The sequence below is a fragment of the Triticum urartu genome, chromosome 6A (assembly GCF_056163025.1).
Source record: "Triticum urartu cultivar PI428250 chromosome 6A, HENAU_Tu73, whole genome shotgun sequence".
Taxonomy (NCBI): domain Eukaryota; kingdom Viridiplantae; phylum Streptophyta; class Magnoliopsida; order Poales; family Poaceae; genus Triticum; species Triticum urartu.
The window spans coordinates 249150882-249172404 of NC_141878.1; the positions used below are offsets into that span (position 1 = coordinate 249150882).

The window sequence follows — 21523 nt, forward strand, 5'->3', positions numbered from 1 at the left end:
TGCGATCCATCGTAGCCGGATCACTTTCGGCTGCACCGCCGCTAGAAGCCAACTGAAAAAGGGGTTCCATCTGTATGTACAGAGTCGCCGAAACCGTCAACTTAACATTTTTATCTGAGTCGGCGAGTTGACGCCGCCGTGCACAGAGTCGCCGATACCGTCAAGTGGTCCAAAACCTTTTTTGCTGATTAGACACAGTTTAAATTCCCGAAGGCATCAACTGGTACTGTCATTACTACTCCCCAGCGCAAAAACCAAAAGTGACAAACGGTCATGTGGCGTCTTACCTGCCAAACAAGGGGGAGGCATCGGCTTATGATGGCGCTCCCCAACCCACCCCCGCCCCACTGCAGCGCGTCCGCGCCGGCGCCGGGCGTCGCGGCCATCCACACCTCCCTCGCCTCCACGGAGTGGTTTATGCCACCCCCACCGCCGCCTGCTAGCGGCCCCGCAGGCGCTGTACTCTCGGCTCAGCCGGTGCTTCTCCTGCGGCCACCCCCTGCTGCTCCGATCCCGGATCCAGATCCAGTTTCGCCGTCGCGCTGACGGGCCTCTACCGGCGCCTCGCCTGGTTTCATCCCTGACATGCCACAGGAGGAGCTGCGCGCGCCACCACCGCCCGCTGCCTCTGCTGACCCAGTGCAGCCGTTGGTGTCCTTGGGCATTCATGAGGGGGCGCTTCCTTCCGCTGCTGCAGGCATTCAAGTGCGGGAGCATCTTGCTGCCTCTTCGAGCATTCAAGACGTCGCGCCTGGGAGGCTCGCGCTCATCTGCCCTCCAGCTGCTCCCGAGCCTTCATTGCTGGCAGCGGGTACGGGCGCGGGGCGCGTGGAGGAAGTGGCCGGCAGCTGGCAACAGGTCAAATCGCGTCATGGCTCGCGCCGCCCGGCTGTCGCCGACCAAGCTTTCAAGCCGCCCCCCTTCCGGCCTGGCTTAAAGGCCGATGCTGCCGATGCCTTGCTCCAGGCCACAAAGCTGCTTTCTGCCGCGACCCATTCCGGTGCTCCCGCTGCCTGGAAAACGTCCATCGCGCCTGGGGCTGCCGCAACAAGTGGAAACCACTCAGTGCGCTCGCTTGCCTCGTCGTGCCTCTGCCGCTGCCTCGACCCACCCCCGACAACAACCAAGCCACGTCTCCACGGTTCGGCCCGGGCAGAGGCTGGCCACTCCCCCAAACCGCTCCACCACCGCTGCAGGTTGACCGCAACGCCATGCCCCGCTTGGGTGACGCCTCTGCCAGTCCGGCAGAGGACTTTGTCGTTGTGCCGGCGACTCCGGAGATGCAGGCGGAGGTCGAACTGCTGTCGTCCAACGCAGCTGTGGTGTGGCTCGAGGGCGCCAGGGATGATGTCCCTTGCCACACCATTGCCGCTGCGCTCGCCAAGTAGACGTCACCGTCGTCCGGCACTATCCAGAGCAGTACCTCGCCAAGTTCATGCATCAGCATCACTGCACTGAAGCAGTCACCCAAGGCAATTTCCCCCATGGCAGCTTCCAAGTCTTCGTACGTGCCTAGCACCTTGAGGCTCATGCCGACAACGAGGACATGTTGTACCATGTCCGGCTTTGCATCGAGGGCATCCCGCTTCATGGCTGGAACAACTACATCGCTACCTTCATCATCGGCCGTGGATGCTCGCTGGACTACATCGAGCAGCCCTCCCTGCGCAAGGATGACACGCGCTATCTGGCGCTCTGGGCGTGGACGGCGAGCCCAAACGCCATCCCCAAAGTGAAGTGGCTGACTTTGCCCGCTCGTGGTCGCCGTCGCCGGGGCCGCCGTGGGCTGCGCCATCGCGCCCTGATCCACCTGGACCTGCTCAAAGACCACACCAAGGCGCGTGACGATGACGACAACCCCCCTCCTCCGGACGTCTCCAAGTTCACCTGGTACCGCCATGTGGTGGACGGGGCGCCAGCTCCTCGTGACCGCCGGGGTGGCCAGGGTGGCCAAAGGCATGACGCGCGCCGCCCTGGCAGACGCGACGACGACGACGACAATGGTGGCCGCCGCGGACGTGGCGATGACCGTCCTCGGGATGGGTGGCGCGACAGGGTGCGGCGCTCGCTCTCACGCAACCCACGTGACCGTCAAAGAGATGACGGACAGGACCGCACCAGGGAGCGCTCTGGTGGTCGCCGACATGCCGGCAACTCCCCTACACCGGTGATGGCGCCGCTGCAAATCGTGGCTGCAGGGGTAGATGCCTCCAACCCTGGCTTGAGGGGACGGAGCCCGGCGCGGTCTCCTCACCCGCACACCAGCCGCCGTCTCTCGCGCGACAATCTCATGCCAACATCGTTGCCAACTTCAGTGCTCCTGCACACCCCCGGCTCCAAGCGCAGCTCTTCGTCTTCGTCTATCGCCGCCAACCTCGGTGCTGCTGCTCGAGCGGCAGTGGCCTTGTGCTCCGTGCCTCGACTCGTCGCTCCCCTACCGTCCATGACGCCTGAGCGCCCCCCGGCTTCGATGAGCTGCAGGTCCAGGACAGTTCCTTCCAGGCAAATGAGGGGACCTCGGTGCTGGCTGCTATTCCTGCTTTGTCTTCGGTGGCTGCGGAGGACGACATGGTGGCTGCGGAGGACGTGGTGCCTGCACCTCTCGCGCCTCTGTTCCAGCTGTGCGCGCAGGCCATCCTGCCATCGCCTACTCCACGGCTACCAGTGACACGCCGCAAGACCATGGCAGGACTGGACATCTCCAGTAGCGGTGGTGGTCTGACTCTCAGGCGCACCAGTGCTCGGCTTAGGAAGGGGGCACGCAAAGCTGCTCCTGTGGCCAAATCAGTGGAGACCCTTGTGTGCCGAAACTTAGGGATCGTCGAGGATGGACAAGATGTGACTGTGGAGGTTCTCGACAAGCTCGCAAAAACCTTCAAGCATCAGCTCCCAGTGGATGTTTTAGCTGCGCTGCGTGCCCTGTTCAAAGTGGATGATGCCCAGGCGATTGCTGTGGAGAATGCCTTGCTGGATCACGGTGGTGAGGATGCCCTGGACCATGACATGGCTTCATCTGAGGCTGCTGAGGAGGCCTCTCCAGCCTGATGCATCTGACTGATCAGACACCTTGGGTCCTGCCTGTTCTTATGTTAGTTCGTAGTAGCATTTGGGTTGTGCTTTGTAAGCCTTGTATCGCTATTTTGCAAGGCTCGTGTGTGGGAGTGTCATGCATGGTGTTTGTACCATGGTGTAGTGCGTGTGTGTCCCACTTGGTGTTTGTACCAGGGATTTGCGGCTCCAGTGGCTTGCCTGAAGCTAGTTGGATGGCTGGACTACCTATTGTCATCTTACTGTTGCCACTGCTTACTACCTGGGTGCCCCATGTTGCATTAAGCTAGAACAACAGATCAACGTGCTCAGCTGGAATGTGAGGGGTCTAAACAACCCAGACCGAAAAGCCACTGTCCATGAAACGATCGCAACATCGTCGTGCCAAATTGCCTGCTTGCAAGAGTCCAAACTCGGCAATGTTGATCAATTCACCGCTGCCTTCCTTGGGGGGAATAGACTTCGCGGTTTCGCGCAACGCCCGGCAGCTGGGACAAGAGGTGGGATCCTCTTGCTCTGGGACGACCTTATCGTTGATGTGCATGACATTGCGATTTCCACTTACTGCCTCTCGGCCATGATCCACATCAGGGACACCGAGGTCCACTTTAAAATCACAACCGTCTACGGCCCTACTGATTCCTCTTGCAAAGATGTGTTCTTTGAAGAGCTCATCGATCAAAAACCACCATGTGGGGTGAAATGGTTGGCGCTTGGTGACTTCAATCAAATTTACCGGGCACGTGACAAAAACAAGAGAAATGTTAACCGTAGCCGCATAAACCGTTTCCGGGCAACTCTTCAAAATTGTGAGCTGCAAGAGATTCACCTACAGAATAGGCGTTTCATATGGAGTAACGAGAGGATGAACCCGACGTTGTGCAAGTTGGACTCCTTCTTTTGCAACGCCGAGTGGGATCTCCAATTCAGCACTCACATCCTCCATGCCCTGTCATCCTCGCTTTCGGACCATTGCCCTCTACTCCTTGCCGATGTGAGGGGGCCTAGAAGGCCCCGTGCTTTTAAGTTTGAAATTTTTTGGGCATCTATGCTGGGCTTCACTGAGATCGTTCACAATGCTTGGAACGAGCAAACGGACCACGTCGAGCCATGCCAAGTGCTCCACCATAAACTCAAGGCGACTGGCCTTCGGCTCGCTGCATGGAGTAGGGGCCTTTTTTCAAAGGCTAAGATTCATCTTCATGCAGCCCTGCTTGTCGTTCTCCATCTTGACTTGGCTCAAGAAGAGCGGACACTCTCCCCTGATGAGAGAGACCTCAGAGCAAAACTTAAAAGAAGGGTCATATGTCTTTCGGTGCTCGAGAGATCACGGAAGAAACAATGTGCGAGAATGTCAAACCTGAAGGAAGGAGATGCAAATACAAAATTCTTTCACCTCCGTATTAACGCTAGGAGAAGAAAGAACCACATCTACAGGATCCACCACAATCAGGGGTGGGTCACTGACCACAATGCAAAGGAGGAAGTAATATTTGAGCACTTCTCTGAGGTGATGGGAAGAGGGCCCCCAAGAGCAAGGGACCAAAATTGGGAGGAACTACAGTTAGAGACCCACGAGTTGGGTGATCTTGCAGACCCATCTCCGAGGAGGAGGTTAAGGCGGCTATCAATGATATGCACAACGACAAGGCTCCTGGCCCCGATGGCTTCACCGGTATCTTCTTCAAGAAATGTTGGAATATCATCAAGGGTGATATCATGCGGGTTATTCATCTCTTCGAGAACCTTCACGAATCCAATCTCCATTGGCTAAATTCTGCAAATGTCGTGCTGCTGCCCAAAAAAGAAGGTGCGGAGGGGATCTCGGACTACCGACCTATTAGCCTCATCCATGCGATTGTGAAGATCATTGCCAAAATTCTCGCAAACCGCCTTCGTCCACTCATGGTCTCTATTGTCTCCAACGCCCAAAGTGCCTTCATAAAACGGAGAAGTATCCATGACAACTTTATGCATGTCAGGAACCTTGCGTGCCGGTTGCACAAAAACAAAACACCCTCGCTTCTCTTCAAGTTGGACATCCGCAAGGCTTTTGATTCCGTGAAATGGGAGTACCTCATTGAACTCCTACAAAGAAATGGTTTTCCCAGCAAGTTCAGAAACTGGATCGTCGCGCTTCTTGTCACATCTTCATCCCGTATCCTCCTGAATGGGGTGCTTGGCACTCCTATCCACCATGGAAAGGGGTTGCGACAAGGGGACCCGATGTCGCCCCTCCTATTTGTCATTGCTATTGATCCGCTCCAACATCTTCTTGACTTGGCCACTCGCAAGGGGTTGCTCCACAAAGTCCGTGGCCGTGGCACCACTGTGAGAACCTCTCTTTATGCGGATGATGCAGCGGTGTTCATGGCACCCATCAAGAGAGACATTGATAACCTTGCTGGCATTTTGGACTGTTTTGGAGATGCCACCGGTCTGTCCACCAACTTCCACAAAAGCTCGGTCGTTCCGATTCGATGTCGCCACCTCAACCTTGAGCCCATCCTTCAAAATCTACCTGCAAAAAGAGCATCCTTTCCCATGAAATATTTGGGTCTTCCGCTTTCGGTTTGGAAATTAAAGAGAGTAGACTTCCAGTTCCTCGAAGACAAGGTGGCGGCCAAACTTATTCCATGGGACGGCAACAACATCACCGCTATTGGCCGCACCACCTTGGTAAAGTCTGTGCTATCCTCCTTGTTGGTTTACTTCATCACATCTATCCACGTCCCGCTGAGCACCCTTCATAACACAAGCAAGTTACAACGCGCTTTTCTATGGTCTGGCTAAGACAAAACCTCTGGAGCAAAATGCAAGGTCAATTGGGACTTAGTTTGCCGCCCTTACGAGCGTGGAGGCCTCGGCGTGCTAAACACCATCAAATTCACGCGCGCACTGCGCTTGCGTTGGATATGGTTTGAGTGGACGGTGCCATCCAAAATGTGGGTGGGCTTGGGAAACCCATGTGATGAAGAGGATTACAATTTTTTCTATGCCTCCACCGTTATCACCGTTGGGAATGGGGCTAAAACACCCTTCTAGGATGCGCCTTGGGTTCATGGCCGCAAACCGAAGGATATTGCGCCACTCATCCATGATGCATCCACAAGGAAAAACTGGAAGGTCAAGGAAGCACTCAACGAGGGCGCATGGATCTCCAAAATCAAGATGTCTATCACCTTCACGATGGCTCACATCCACCAATTTGTGGAGCTTTGGATGCTCATTTCAGAATTCCACCTAGAGGAGCATGCGGAGGACGAGATCTCTTGGAAGCACACTACGGATGGTCAATACTCGGCGGCGTCTGCTTACTCAGCGCAATTCTTCGGAACCTTCTACTCTTCCATGGATCACACGGTGTGGAAAGCCTGGGCACCGCCTAAGGTGAAGTTCTTCGCGTGGCTTGCCATCCAGGACCGGATTTGGACCGCTGATCGCCTAGCACGCCGGGGATGGCCGAATTGCCATCTTTGCCCCCTCTGCAAACGGGAGCCGGAGTCTGGACTACACCTCTTCGTCAAGTGTCGTTTCACCCTTCGCCTTTGGAATTTGGTCAACGGGTGGCTAAACCTCGACAACCTTGACACTTCGACATGGCACCTTCAGGACTCCATTAAGGATTGGTGGGTGAGCCAATCGAGTTTGTGCACTCCCAACAGGAAAGCCATGGCATCCCTCACCATGCTCATCGGATGGACCATTTGGAATGATAGGAACGCACGCATTTTCCACAACAAGAGCATGCCACCCCAATTCTGCTAAGCAACATCAAGAGTGAAGCCCTCACCTGGGTCACCGCCGGGGCTAAGAAGCTAGGTACTATAATACCGGGAGAGTAACACCACTTTGTATTTGTTGGGCTCGTGTAAAAACTCTATTCTCTCTTAATTAATATATGAGGCAAATCTTTTGCCTTGGTTCGAAAAAAAAGTGACAAACAGCGGGGGCTATTCCACCACATCAAGCATCAAACCCCATGGTTTCAATACTGGTGTACCTTTGACTAGTACATCACTTGAAGCAAAATAAGTTTTTTCTTTTGTCAAACTCTGATTGCTACATGCATGCAAGGAGTCTACCAGGAAGTTAATTCAAGAATTAAAGATGGAAAGGCTACTACGTGGGTTCACACGTGATCCGAGGCAAGCTATCAGCACGCAAGTCCTGTAGACCTTGGTTGATGCGGATCCAATAAAAAAATACAGAGCGATCGACACATGATCTAGAGGAAAAAGCGGACGTGGACTCTTCCAAACCAACCACGACTCGGAAGTGGCAGCGGTCTCCGCCGCTATGGAACTACCTCATGCTGCTCTGTTTGGCCTTGGCCCATCCTGCCGGTGTCCTCCAGGCCACTGCTCCGCCTTGAGCCGCCGCACCACTCTTGAGCCGCCCGGACTCGCGGCCCCGGACCGTTTCACTCGCCACACCCGGCCTCTTGACCCGCCTCCGTCGTCCGTGCCTGGAACCGCCTCCGCTGTTACCAGGACACCGCCCTCCGTGGCTGTAACCGCGCCTCACTAGCTGTCCGCCTCCGACGTACGGCCTTGCAGCCGCTGCTCACCTCCGCGGGTGCGGTCTCAAGACGCCGTCGCCGAGTCACCATCACGGCCGAATTGAATCGCCGCCTCTCAAATCACCTCTGCTGGCTCTGGCCACTACTGCTGCAAAAGCCTCGACCATGACCCGGCTACCTACAACACTTGCCGGTCTTCATGTTTTCCACCAAGTTTCTCAACAACCTTTGGTCGGGTTTGCTACGACCGCATCTTGGCGTTTGATATCATATCCAAATTTTTGGAGTGGCAGTGTTAGCTGAAGATTGCCGGTGTTGCTGTGTTGTGGGTTTAGGTACCCGTTGCTGATGTCTAGCCCGCCTAACTCCGTGAATCGTCACTTTCGCCGCGGCTGAGCGCCGACCCGGCTACCTACCCACCTGCAGGATGCTCCCTTGCTGCGAACTGGCCCTATTTCCTCCCATGCGCTTGTACAAATTGGAGAACAGAAAAGAAAAGTAGCACTGGCAGTGATGACAACCCGATGGCAGTTTTCCCCTGTAGATTACAAAGGTTCGACAGTTTATAGTCCAGCATATATGGACACGGGTGGTGGTGCAAACAATGATACTGTGCCAGGCTATAGCCAAAATTGTCAGGGCTTATGCTCGACGAAAAGGGACGTCATACAGATGTATGGTCACATGGAAATCATCTAGCATCTAAATATATCAGGTGATATCTATCTAAATTTATTTTATTAATACATATTGTTTTCATCAAAGAACAATTACTTGGTCGATGATATTTTTTTTCAGGACTATTATCCCTTACAAAAAGGTGTCGCAAAAGGGGCATGAGAAAATATTATTTTTGCACCAGTGCTCATCCTGCGCAAGTTGCCACCACCGTTACATCAACACACACAATTGACTCATTGTCCATGCCCATGGCCGACTTGCCTGCGTCCGTGCCGTTTGCAACACCACGACCGATTTTCGCAGCCACACTGGTTTACAACACCACAGACAACTCACTCGTCCGCCCCCGCGGCCGATTCTCGCCCGCGCCGGCTTACAACGCCGCGGCCGACTCATCTGTCTGTGCCGCCTCTGATATTACGGTCGTCTTTACCGTCCATCTCTCGCGGCCTGGTCTACATCAACACACCGGGCCGCGCCTGTCTGCATGAGCTGTTTATTGAGTATAAAGCCAGTCACTGCTCGGGTAGCCCGGTTTTCTTCCAGCAACTCTGGAGCAAATTATCAGATATTATCAGCCCCCGTCTGCACTGGATGGCTCAAAAGTCGTTGCTACTGAAGTTTGTTTAACACCAACAACTAGCTGGCATGAACCGCTGGCCTGATTACTCACACAAATCATACGGGATCGGTTATAACCCGCCATGGACGACCTCAACCTTCCGTGGACTCACATCGCGTTATCAACGCTAAAGATATACAATGAGTGTTGCGAAGATCATCAACCCACCACTTTGCATCCATCTTCAACATATTACAGCGTTCCGCTGTTCAGCTATATACCGGTTTATATCACGATCAAATATGAAGAATCTCAAGCCAACTCTTTGACTCGTCTTAAGACTCAGGGGCTAATGATGACATGACTCAACAAATGTTGCCAATTTTCAGCAAAATTCAAGAACTCCGGGTCATTCGAGGGAAAAATAACCCGGCCCTGGAGGCTACTATCCTATTGGTGAAAAATTTGAAGGCTATCAGAAAATTTCCGCCTTAAAAAAAGTGATTGGCAATCATAAAGTTCTGGCTCAATAGAAGAATTCCGGGTTATCAGGAAAGATTCCGGTTCAAAATCCGGTTCAAGGGAAAATCTGTCTCCCACAAAGTTCCGAAGCTCTCAATATCCGGTTTAAAATTCCGGCTCAAGAAGAATATTATCTCTCACAAAGTTCGAGTTCTCAGAAGAAATTAAAGGGACCAAAGAGAGTCTGTTGCAAAAGCACAACTCAAACATAGGTGCCCCTTGAGCACAGCTCAAAATATCACCAGGGGGATTTTTTGTTCTAAAGAACAATGAGTTCATAACCTTGTGATAGGCTATTAAAGCTAGGCTTGGAAGCCAGGTGTCTTCACCTAAAAACCCGGGTTATCCTGCCTGTATGCTAGCTACTTCTCCATCAGGTAATCCTGATTGACCCATCAAACTCTTAACAGTCATATTTGAACTTGTTAAGGTTTAAATGATGGATATCATGAGAGAGCACGGTTTTACGGATAGCAAGGAGAAGCTCAGGCTATAAAGCCGCCTTCCTTGGAACTTGGATAAATCGGCCTGTGATGTCTGATAGCAACTCTGACTCCACGTACTCCTGACAAGTCTATCTTTCAATAAGAACTGAACTTGTCCGGATTAAAATGTCGATTGGGTATTGTGAGTGCCCACTCATGGAAAGCACGTACCTTCCAGTGGCTAATGTTTGTTTCATTGAAGAAGATATTTTGGCTTGGCGGCCTATGAAAGCCTTGGATTTTTTCTGTTGTTGTTTGATTTGAATATATTTTTGAAAATTTTCTCTCTTGATGAAACCTGGCTGAGAGCCATTAAGGTTTATAAAGCCTTCTGAGTTGTATATGATAATATCCGGTGTTTATTAACCCCTTCTGGTTTTGACTATAAGTCGCCAGTATGAGTGAAAAATCCGATGTTTATTAACCCGGCCTGGCTTTGGACTATAAGTCACCAATATATGATGATAAATTATCTGGTGTTTATTAACCCGGCCTGGCTTTGGACTATAAGTCGCTAGTATATATTTGGATTGCGCCATTGGAATCATGCGCTTATAAATCATTGGGTATATTATTCAAATCTTTAATAGCCAACATGGCTGGATTTTTATTATGGTTATCAATAACCAGTATTATGATTGAGGTTTTCAAAGTCGCTTCAGCGCAATGGATATTATTTTATCAATGGATATGATTTATTCTACAATGAAAGGAATAGTCCCGAGTCGCTGCAAGCTTACGACCTGACACTTGGGGGCTACATTATTCAAGTTGAGATTACATCAAATATGCAAGTCCCATGTCACTGCCAACATGCACCATGGCACTTGGGGGATAATGCAAAGTCATTTTTGCTCATCTTATTGAAGACCCGACTCATCACATTGTAATGAGCCGGCCCTTGGGGACTACCAATTGCTCTTGACAATTCAAGGTACACAAATCTTAAATTCATTCTATTGAAAGGTTTACTACTCAGTTGGAAGAGTACAAACCTCTTAACCTTATGGACATGCGTTCGAGCCCCATGGAGAGGATTACATCATATGATATTATTTTCTATGAAGTATATATAAAGTCCCAACTTAGTATTATCTTACTAAGCCGACCCTTGGGGGCTACACATTGCTGCTCAAGTCTACATCTACAAAGTCCCTCCTCATTATTGCATAATGACCCGGCCCTTGGGGGTTACACCGGTTGAGGTTTTTGTGAGCATAAGACAATTACAAATCCCAGGTTGCTGCAAGCATGACAACCCGACACTTGGGGGCTACATATGTGGAATATTTAGTTTTTACTAGTGACTGAGATGAACAACATGAATTTCTTCAAAGTGGTAATATTTATATTGAAGCAAGTCTTAAGTGATCACTTTGTTATGCTCAAGACTTGGGGGCTACATGTAATCTGGATATAAGGGAGGAATACCTTCCAATTTTCAGTTTTAAGCAAACTAGATTGACCCGGCGTCACCAACAATCATGACTCGGTGTCACCAATAACTATGACCCGGCGTCGGCAACAATTATGACCCGGTGCTATCAATATTTACAAACCGGATATTTTGGCAATGATAAACTGGCAAGTTCTACATCTTCAAGCCGGCTGAAAATCAGCAATGACAGCAAATTGATTATGAAGGTTGCCTATTGACCCAGACTTTCTAGAAGAAGGAAATGACAAGGACTTCGGGATAATCAGGTGGCGGTTTACGAGAATTTTTAACCCGGAGCACAACCTGTCAAATTTGTTGTTATGTTTATTTTGCAGGATAAGTTTAACATGGATAAATCCAAATTAAACTAGGGGCTAATGTTAGGGATATACCCCGCAGATTGACCCGACCGGAAGTATGACCCGGCCGGACTTGGCGACTCACTGGTGACCCGCCCTGACTTGGCGACTCACGAAGTGACCCGCCCGAATCTCTCCACTCACTGATGACCCCGATGGGCCTGGTGACTCATTGGCAACCCGACAGGTGGGTCAAAAGGAACAACAAGACCCAATGGCCTGACAGGCGGATCATGGAAGACCGGCTCATATTATGGTGGGCCGGCTTAAGATGAAAGGCATAAGGAATATTCTCCTACAAAGGAACCAAGATTAGGACTCCACTTGTAATAGAGTAATCCTAATCCTAATAGGACTAGTCATGTAAGCTGCCCCTTCAACATATATAAGGAGGGGACGGGCACCCCAAGAGGGGAGATTGGACAAGTTAGGTTTAGACAGACAAGTCAGTAGCTCTCGAAATAGAGCACCCCTGTGATCGTGATCATCATCATCAATATCAATGAAGCAGGATGTAGGCTTTTACCTCCACCGCGAGGGGCCGAACCTGGGTAAAAACTGCGCGTCTCTCGTCCCACTCAACCCCTCTCAAGCTACCACATAGATGCGTTGGCCTCACGACTAAGTCCGTTCAACAAGGACATCTGCCGTGACAATTCCACGACACTACCCCCATTAATGTTCATTCTTTTTCCTGATGTTAGTGCTCCATGCCTACACCCTCTCTTCCAATTTTCAAATCATTTGGAAATGTTTTGGTTGGACTTTCAATTTATTCAAGTATGAATTATATTCAAACTTGCTTGAATTTTCAGTCTCTAAAAATTCCCAAAGCATTTTATTTAAAATTTGCATAAATCAAGTATCTCAGATATATATGCATCTCATCCTACTTTGCCAAACTCTCTATGCTTTTCTCTTTGTTTTTCGGCCTGAAGAAATAAGAAAGAGAAAAGAAATATGAGAGAGAGAAGCCCAGCGCAGCCTACTTGGCAAGTCCAAGCCCACAATGCCACACCCTACCTCACTTACCCATTCAGGCAGCTCACCAAATAGTAGCCACGTCGACCATGCCCTTGATTTGACGGACGGGACAACCCCACTTACGCCTTATATAGCACCCCAAGCCTAGCCCTAGGTCTCCCCTCTCCATTCTGTCCTTCTCCCCTCCTTGCCGCCGCCAGGTGAGGCCTCTCCATGCCAAGCCATCGCCATGGTGGAGGAGAGCTCAAGCTCATTCCCGGCATGTACACCTCTGCAGGATCGAAAGTATGTCTAGAGGGGGGGGGGTGATTAGACTACTTGACCAAATAAAAGTCTAGCCTTTTCCCAATTTTAAGTCTTGGCAGATTTTTAACAACTTACCACAAGTCATGCAATCAACCTACACATGCAAGTACTAGAGTATAGCAGCGGAATGTAAAACATTGCACATGAAGGTAAAGGGAGGAGTTTGGAAGGAGCAAACGCAATGTAGACACGGAGATTTTTGGTGTGGTTCCAATAGGTGGTGCTATCGTACATCCACGTTGATGGAGACTTCAACCCACGAAGGGTAACGGTTGCGCGAGTCCACGGAGGGCTCCACCCACGAAGGGTCCACGAAGAAGCAACCTTGTCTATCCCACCATGGCCATCGCCCACGAAGGACTTGCCTCACTAGGGTAGATCTTTACGAGTTGGCTTTGATACAACAGGTCCCTGGTTCAAGTCCTAGGCGCCCCTGTTTTTGCTTTGTTTCCTTTCATTTTGCACACTCACACACAACCACTTGGGCCTGGTGATCTCATGGGCCGCTGCACTGTGCTACAATCCGGTCTGTGCATATTTTTCCCAGTCTGTGTATTTTAGCATTCTTCCAATGCATTCTTATTTACTGAAATGCCACTGTTTTGCATTGTTAATAACTAAATATGCATGCATCCAAATTAAACAAAACACATATCTAAAAATGCTTAGAATTTGGTATAGTCTCACAATCTGCAACTTTCATCCATGTTTAAAATATTTATAAACTTGGTGTTTGCATTATTTTGCACGAATGACATGTTAAAATGGTTTATTTCATAACTTAATAACCGTAGCTCCGAATTGAATAAACCATATATGTAACTTCTCTAGAAAAATGCATAGATTAACTTGGTGCACTTGATTTCCCTGTTTAACAGCATTAAAATGGTGTTTTAGTTAGAATAGTACCAAATTCACAAATATGCGTATGGGGATTTTCCGAAATTATTGTTTGATGTTTTCAGCCTCATTTAAACTTGCCTAAATAGTTAGATTAATTATGCTTCACCTCTTTCCATGTTTAACAACATTTAATATTGTTGGGTACATAAACGGGAGAGAACTAAATAAATGAATGTGGTGTTTCGTCAATATGCAACTCATTGCATATTGAGCTCCACTTAACTTGTAGTATTGTTTGTGCACTTTGCCATGCCATGCCTCATTAAACCGGACATGCATCATACTTGATTGTGCATCATGCCATGTTCATGTGATGGTTGTTTACCATGTTGTTTGCTTCTTTCCGGTGTTGCTTCTTCTTGTTAGTTCCGGTAACATTGCGATTATGAGGATTCTTTGACTACGATGGTTCGTCTACTTCATGGATTCGATCTTCCTAGCGGGATTTTAGGCAATATGACCGTCACCTTGGATCTCACTACTATATTTGCTATGCTAGTTGTCTCGATGCTATCGCTATGTCACGCTACCTACCACTTGTTTCTCAAGCCTCCCAAATTGCCATGATAGCCTCTAACCTTTTCACCCTTCCTAGCAAACCGTTGTTTGGCTATGTTATCGCTTTGCTCAGCCCTCTTATAGTGTTGCTTGTTGCAGGTTGTTCCATGTTGGGACATGGATATCATGGGATATCACAATATCTCTTATTTAATTAATGCATCTATATACTTGGTAAAGGGTGGAAGACTCGGTCTTATGCCTGGTGTTTTGTGATACGTCTCCAACGTATCTATAATTTTTGATTACTCCATGCTATATTATCTACTGTTTTGGACTATATTGGGCTTTATTTTCCACTTTTATATTATTTTTGGGACTAACCTATTAACCGGAGGCCCGGCCTAGAATTGCTGTTTTTTGCCTATTTCAGTGTTTCGAAGAAACAGAATATCAAACGGAGTCCAAACGGAATAAAACCTTCGGGAACGTGATTTTCTCACCGAACGTGATCCAGGAGACTTGGACCCTACTCCAAGGAGTCAAAGAGGAGGTCACGAGGGTGGGGGGCGCCCCCCCTAGGGCGCGCCCCCTGCCTCGTGGGCCCCTTGGTGCTCCACCGACGTACTCCTTCCTCCTGTATATACACACGTACCCCCAAACGATCAGAACAGGAGACAAAAACCTAATTCCACCGCCGCAATTTCTGTATCCACGAGATCCCATCTTGGGGCCTATTCCGGAGCTCCGCCGGAAGATGGTCATCATCACGGAGGGCTTCTACATTATCCAAGCCCCTCCGATGAAGTGTGAGTAGTTTACCTCAGAACTTCGGATCCATAGTTAGTAGCTAGATGGCTTCTTCTCTCTCTTTGAATCTCAATACAAAGTTCTCCCCCTCTCTTGTGGAGATCTATTCGATGTAATCTTCTTTTTGCGGTGTGTTTGTTGAGACCGATGAATTGTGGGTTTATGATCAAGTCTATCTATGAATAATATTTGAATCTTCTCTGAATTCTTTTATGTATGATTGGTTATCTTTGCAAGTCTCTTTGAATTATCCATTTGGTTTGGCCAACTAGATTGGTAGTTCTTGCCATGGGAGAAGTGCTTAGCTTTGGGTTCGATCTTGTGGTGTCCTTTCCCAGTGACAGAAGGGGCAGCAAGGCACGTATTGCATCGTTGCCATCGAGGATAACAAGATGGGGTTTATTTCATATTGCATGAATTTATCTCTCTACATCATGTCATCTTGCTTAAGGCGTTACTCTGTTTTTAACTTAATACTCTAGATGCATGCTGGATAGCGGTCGATGTGTGGAGTAATAGTAGTAGATGCAGAATCATTTCGGTCTACTTGTCACGGATGTGATGCCTATATACATGGTCATGCCTAGATATTCTCATAACTATGCTCAATTCTGTCAATTGCTCAACAATAATTTGTTCACCCACCATAGAATACTTATGCTCTTGAGAGAAGCCACTAGTGAAACCTATGGCCCCCGGGTCTATTCTCATCATATCAATCTCCATCACTTTAATCTTGCTTTGCCTTTTACTTTGCTTTTACTTTTTACTTTGCATCTTTATACCAAAAATACAAAAAATATTATATCTATCAGATCTCACTCTCGTTAGTGACCATGAAGGGATTGACAACCCCTAATCGCGTTGGTTGCGAGTAGCTATCGTTTTATGCAGGTACGAGGGACTTGAGCGTGGCCTCCTACTGGATTGATACCTTGGTTCTCAAAAACTGAGGGAAATACTTACGCTACTCTACTGCATCATCCCTTCCTCTTCGGGGAAAACCAACGCAAGCTCAATACGTAGCATTTTGTTCCACTCTTGCCTCCCTAGTTTCCGTCATACCGGTGTTATGTTCCTTGATTTTGCATCCCTAACATGGTGAGGGTTTATGGGCCCCTCTTGACAGTTCGCTTTGAATAAAACTCTTCCAGCAAGGCCCAACATTGGTTTTAATATTTGCCATAATAATACTTGAACCTAATAATTAATTGGCATATGGCGTCATGAACCTGAGGATTTTCTACATACAGGGGGGGCAGTGCCGATGGTGTTGTTCCCAAACTAGAGCACTGTGCGGGGCCGCCCCTTGGCAACTTGGGGTATGTTGGCACCTATACGCGTAGCTCATCCATCATGGCCTGAGACTAGATACGCGCGGCTACTATCAGGGTGTCGGCACATCGGGAGGTCTTGCTGGGCTTGTTTTACCATTGTCGAAATGTCTTGTGCACCGGGATTCCGAGTCTGATCGGAGGGTCCCGCGATGGAGGATTGTCTCCATGTATCGTGAGCTTGTCATGGGCTAAATTGGGACACCCCTGCAGGGTTTAAACTTTCGAGAGTCGTGCCCACAGTTATGTGGCAGATGGGAATTTGTTAATATCTGGTTGTAGTGGACTTGAAGTAGTTCAGGATCACTTATTGATCATTACTAGTTGGCGACCATTTGCGTAGCTTTTCATCTCACTCTTGTACTCATGAGTTAGCCATCATACATTGCTTAGTCGCTGCTGCAACCTCACCACCTTACCCCTTCCTTACCCATTAAGGTTTGCTAGTCTTGATACCCATGGTAATGGGATTGCTGAGTCCTCGTGGCTCACTGATTACTACACCGATAGTTGCAGGTACAGGTAATGCGATGATCATGACGTGAGAGCGATGTTTGCTTGAGTTGGAGTTCTTCTTCTGCTTCTTCATTCAGGGGATAGGTTCCTAGTCAGCAGCCTGGGCTAGCAGGTTGGATGTTGTTTGAGCTTCTATTTGTGTTTCATCAGTAGTCGGATGTTGTTCTATGTATGATGTATTGATGTATTCTTGTGGCATTGTATGCCTTTTGTATGTATCCCATATATTATGTAATGGTACGATGTAATGATATCCACCTTGCAAAAGTGTGTCAATATGCAGTTCTATCCTTGTTGGGACCTTCGAGTCCCTTTAGAATAGTGTCGCATATTGGGAGTGATAAGTTGGTATCAGAGCCTCGGACGATCATAGGAGCCCCCTTGATTGATCGCTAGCATTGTTGAGTCTAGAACAAAACTTTTGAGTCTTAGGAATATATCTATCGGAGAGTAGGATTTCTTTTTACTCCACAACCCCTTCGTCGCTCTGGTGAGGACTCCTGATGTAGATGTTTTAACATTCCTCTCCCCAATTTTCACTAATTTTTTTAGGATCACGTGAGTATCTTGGAGTCGTTCCAATAATTTTGTGACGAGAACATTGTTGTTGGTGCCTCCTGTCATTTAGGGGTTGTGGCAGTGTCCCGGGGAGTTGATCTCCGAGGTGTTGTCGTCACAATTTTATCGTTGCAGTTCCGGTATACGTGAGTTTTCACCGACATAAAAAATCTCTTATATGTAGTTAGTGGTGAGATAACCTCGATGCCACCTAGTACTGGGGCGGGAGTTTGGGAGTATTTCCACAACTCGTATATCGGATGCTTTTCAAAGGTTGAGGTACACGATTTCCAGAGTTTTCTTGGTTATGTGTTGACGGGTGGATACAGGAGCGTAGGCCTTGTTAGTTGTGTGATATATATTGTGCCTCCCTGTATCCCCAACACCAGATTGCATAACCAGAAAGTTTTGGGAGTTTTTAGGTGGGAATTCAAGTATCACGTAGGATGTCTTTCCAACAGACACATGATACGATATGGGATCTATCATATGTTTGTTTCCGGCTTATTCTGCAAGCCAAATCCTTTTGTTTTGTTTTGAGTTGTGGTATTCGAGTTGCTTCGAAGTCAAGTGTTTATTCCATACCTTTCATAAGCGGCGTTCTCATATTTCTATGTGGATACTAATCCTTCTTGTTTATCAAGATTGTCATGTCAATTCTTTTCCAACCGGTTCGCTTCTCATCAAGATGATCCTATCATTTTCCCCATTTGCAAGATCACCTCTCAGTTTTCCCAAACTTGTTTGTTTCATCCGTCCCCAAGTTGCCTTTGTTTTCCCGCCCTCCCACCCTTTTTCTTCAAGGACTCAGAGATATCAAATCAAATATCCATTTTATTCATGTGAAGTCTCTTGAGTCTTTTCTTTCAATGTTCTTATCTGGTGATTCTCAGGAAGATGCTCAGAAGCTCCAAGTTTATCATTCCCCATTCTTGTATTCTTTTCCGGTGGATTGAATTCAAGTTGTAGGTGTTGATCTTATCCCCTTCCTTGTTTCAAGTGCTTTCTTATGCCGGTATATCTCTTAATCACTCACCTCTCACTTTCCATTTGTTTCGGAGTGCTGAAGATATCTTGGAAGATTCATTTTCCATTCTCAATTCGTTCAAGCTATTTCGAGGTCTTACCTTATTCAAGTCATTTAATTCAACTTGTGCAATCTCTCTTTAAAAATCGTTCAACGGTGTTTCTTTTGAGTGGCCCCTAACCCACAGGTCTTTTCCCAGGATCTTACCTGACTCTTCTAAATTTTCCAGAGCTACCTTTCTCAAATTCTTTTAAAGTGTGACGTAAGAATGGATTCCATCAGTCATATGCCTTCTCCAAGATCGTTTCAAATTGTTTTCATCTTTCTCTCAACCTTTCTATTCTTCATTCTGGAGTGCCTCAACAAATCATGGTGGTGTTTCTCGTCGTCATTCTCGGATTTTGAAGACCAAAGAAGAGTTCCGCTTAAATCTTGGTCCATTCTCTCAAAGATTCGTAGTTCAAGCTTGATGCCATCCTCTCAAATTGTTTTCGATTGTGAGAATTCTTTTCACCCATCTGTAGAAATTCAGGAGTCTTTTCATTTTAATTCTCCAGAGCCCATCATCTCAGAATTATTCATTCTTAGCTTTCAGCTCTCGTTCTCCAAATCTTACTGGCGCATCGCTCAAGTATTCCCTAGTTAGCTCATGATATCTTCATTCTCTTGTGTCTAAATTTCCCCAAGTGTATTCGTTCGTTTTCTAATTCTTCACGATGAATTGTGCCTTTGCTACGTTCATTTTCAAATCTTACGGTGGTTCGTTCAAAATTTCTCTTCCTTCATTATCGTATCAATTCATTCGTTGTTTCCAAATCCCACCAGGGGATCCATCAAGACCATACCAAGTTTACTCTATACCTCTCCTTAATCCTTTCCAATGAGAGTGAGTAGTATGCCAAATCCATTGTGGGTCATCAATTTAATTGATGAAGGATAAGCATAATGTAATTCTTATTCTTGTTTCACGAGTAAATTCAATTCCTTATTCCGGAGGTTCATCAAAATTCTTGGTTTCAAGTAATCCATCTTTCTTTCCGGAGTTGCGACACTTCACGGTTATATCGTCGTGAAGCTCCATCTAAATCATTGCAAGGCTTCGCCTTGTGTTTTCAACTTCTCTTTCTTTCTAGCATCCTTTTATTACTGGAGTTCTTTTCAGCTTTTCTTTAGTTTGATCATTCTTTGTACCGGAGTTCTCACGAAGGCTCAACATGGTGGTCCGTCAAGGATTCCTTTCATTCTTCAATTGTTCTTCGAGATTTCTCTCGAAGCTAAGATCCGCCAAGCTATACTCTAAAATAAACATGGTGTTCAACACATGTTTTGTTTTGAGGAGTTCAAGCATTCTTCATCTTGCATTCAAGTGCAATTCTTTCTATCGTATCCTTCGAGGTGGTGTTATGTCATTCTTGACAATTTATTTTGTGTTTCATGATTCACAAGTTTTCAAGAGTGACATATTTTAAACCCATCATTTTTAATTCGTTCATGAGATATTTTCAACCCAACAATTTCTTTGTTGGTGTTATCTTGGTATAGATTTCACTTAAAGCCTTCCATTGGGAATGTTTCCATTATGTGCTTATCTATGATCCAATTTCCACTTCTCATCTCGATGAAGGAGTTTTCATCTCTTTGTTGATCTTAATCAATCATTGTTTTGTTAGTGGTCGGTGGTCACCTCATAATTTTGAGATGTTTTCCATAAACCCACAACAAGTTTATCCCTTTCGTTGTGGATTATCCAACAACTCCGTTCAACCCTTCATAAGAGTGCTCTATCAAGTTCAGTTGTGAGAGATGTTGGTTCTCTCATCTCCGTTCTTTTCATTCTATTCTTCGTTCGTTCCGGAGGCATTGTGATGTTTCTCTCTTCGACCCATCTTCTTGTTTTGTCAGGATCATGTTCTTTTCATCTTATCAAGTCTTGCATCTCCTTTCAACTGGAGTGCTATTCGAATTTGTTCTTCCTTGTTCCTTGCTTATCTCGTTTCAACCAGAGTGGTTTCAATTCCTTCTTGTCCATTGTGCTCGTCATTCATAGCTTTGAAACCTCCAAGGTTCACATTGTGTTCCTTGTTTCTCTTTCTACCAGAGTGCTCTCAACTTCGTTCAACTCTGTTGTGTTCTTCTTTCAATTTTCAACCTCTTAAGGTTTGTGGTTTCACTCATTTGTCAAAGAAGAAAATCTATTTTACCTCTTCCTCTTCAGCTTCTCTCCGGTGCCATCATTAGATCTTGGGTCGAGAACTCTTGTAAGTGGAGGAGTGTTGTGACGCCTCGAGACCGATGCTCCAGTTGCCTTCCATTTATTGTAGTTGCTGTCGTGTGTTTATATTGTTTGTTGCATCATCATAATTGTTTTGCATATTTCATTCCTACATGTTTTAGGCCATGATCATGTTGAGTGCATTGTCATATTGTGCTTCTTGCATCATGTTCATTATTAATTATATTTTACCATCCTTGTCGTTGCCATGATCATCTTGCTTTGTTATATGTTTCATTGTGCCTCTTGCCATTTCATTGTATTGCATCATGGTCATCTTGTGGTTGCATTTCTATGTTCATGTGATATTGTGTGCATTCTAGCTCCCCTCTTGAACAAGTTTGTTTTCCTGGTCCCAATTCACCTGAACACCCAAACCTAGCCGTGCACCATCACCTTCTTCTTCCTCTTCTTTTACTTATTTATGCAAGTGAGTTCTTCCCTGCTTATCGGGGATATACCCCACAGAATGACCCGGCCGGAAGTATGACCCGGCCGGACTTGGCGACTCACTAGTGACCCGCCCTGACTTGGCGACTCACGAAGTGACCCCCCGGATCTCTCCACTTACTGATGACCCGGCTGGGCCTGGTGACTCATTGGTAACCCGGCAGGTGGGTCAAGAGGAACAACAAGACCCGATGGCCCGATAGACGGTTCATGAAAGACCGGCTCGTATTATGGTGGGCCGGCTTAAG

General features: G+C 47.3%; 1 pseudogene; it reads left to right on the forward strand.

The window, feature by feature from the left end:
- The first annotated feature begins 1211 nt into the window (after nt 1–1211).
- LOC147964905 (uncharacterized) lies at nt 1212–3045 on the forward strand (annotated as a pseudogene).
- Nucleotides 3046–21523: the final 18478 nt, after the last annotated feature.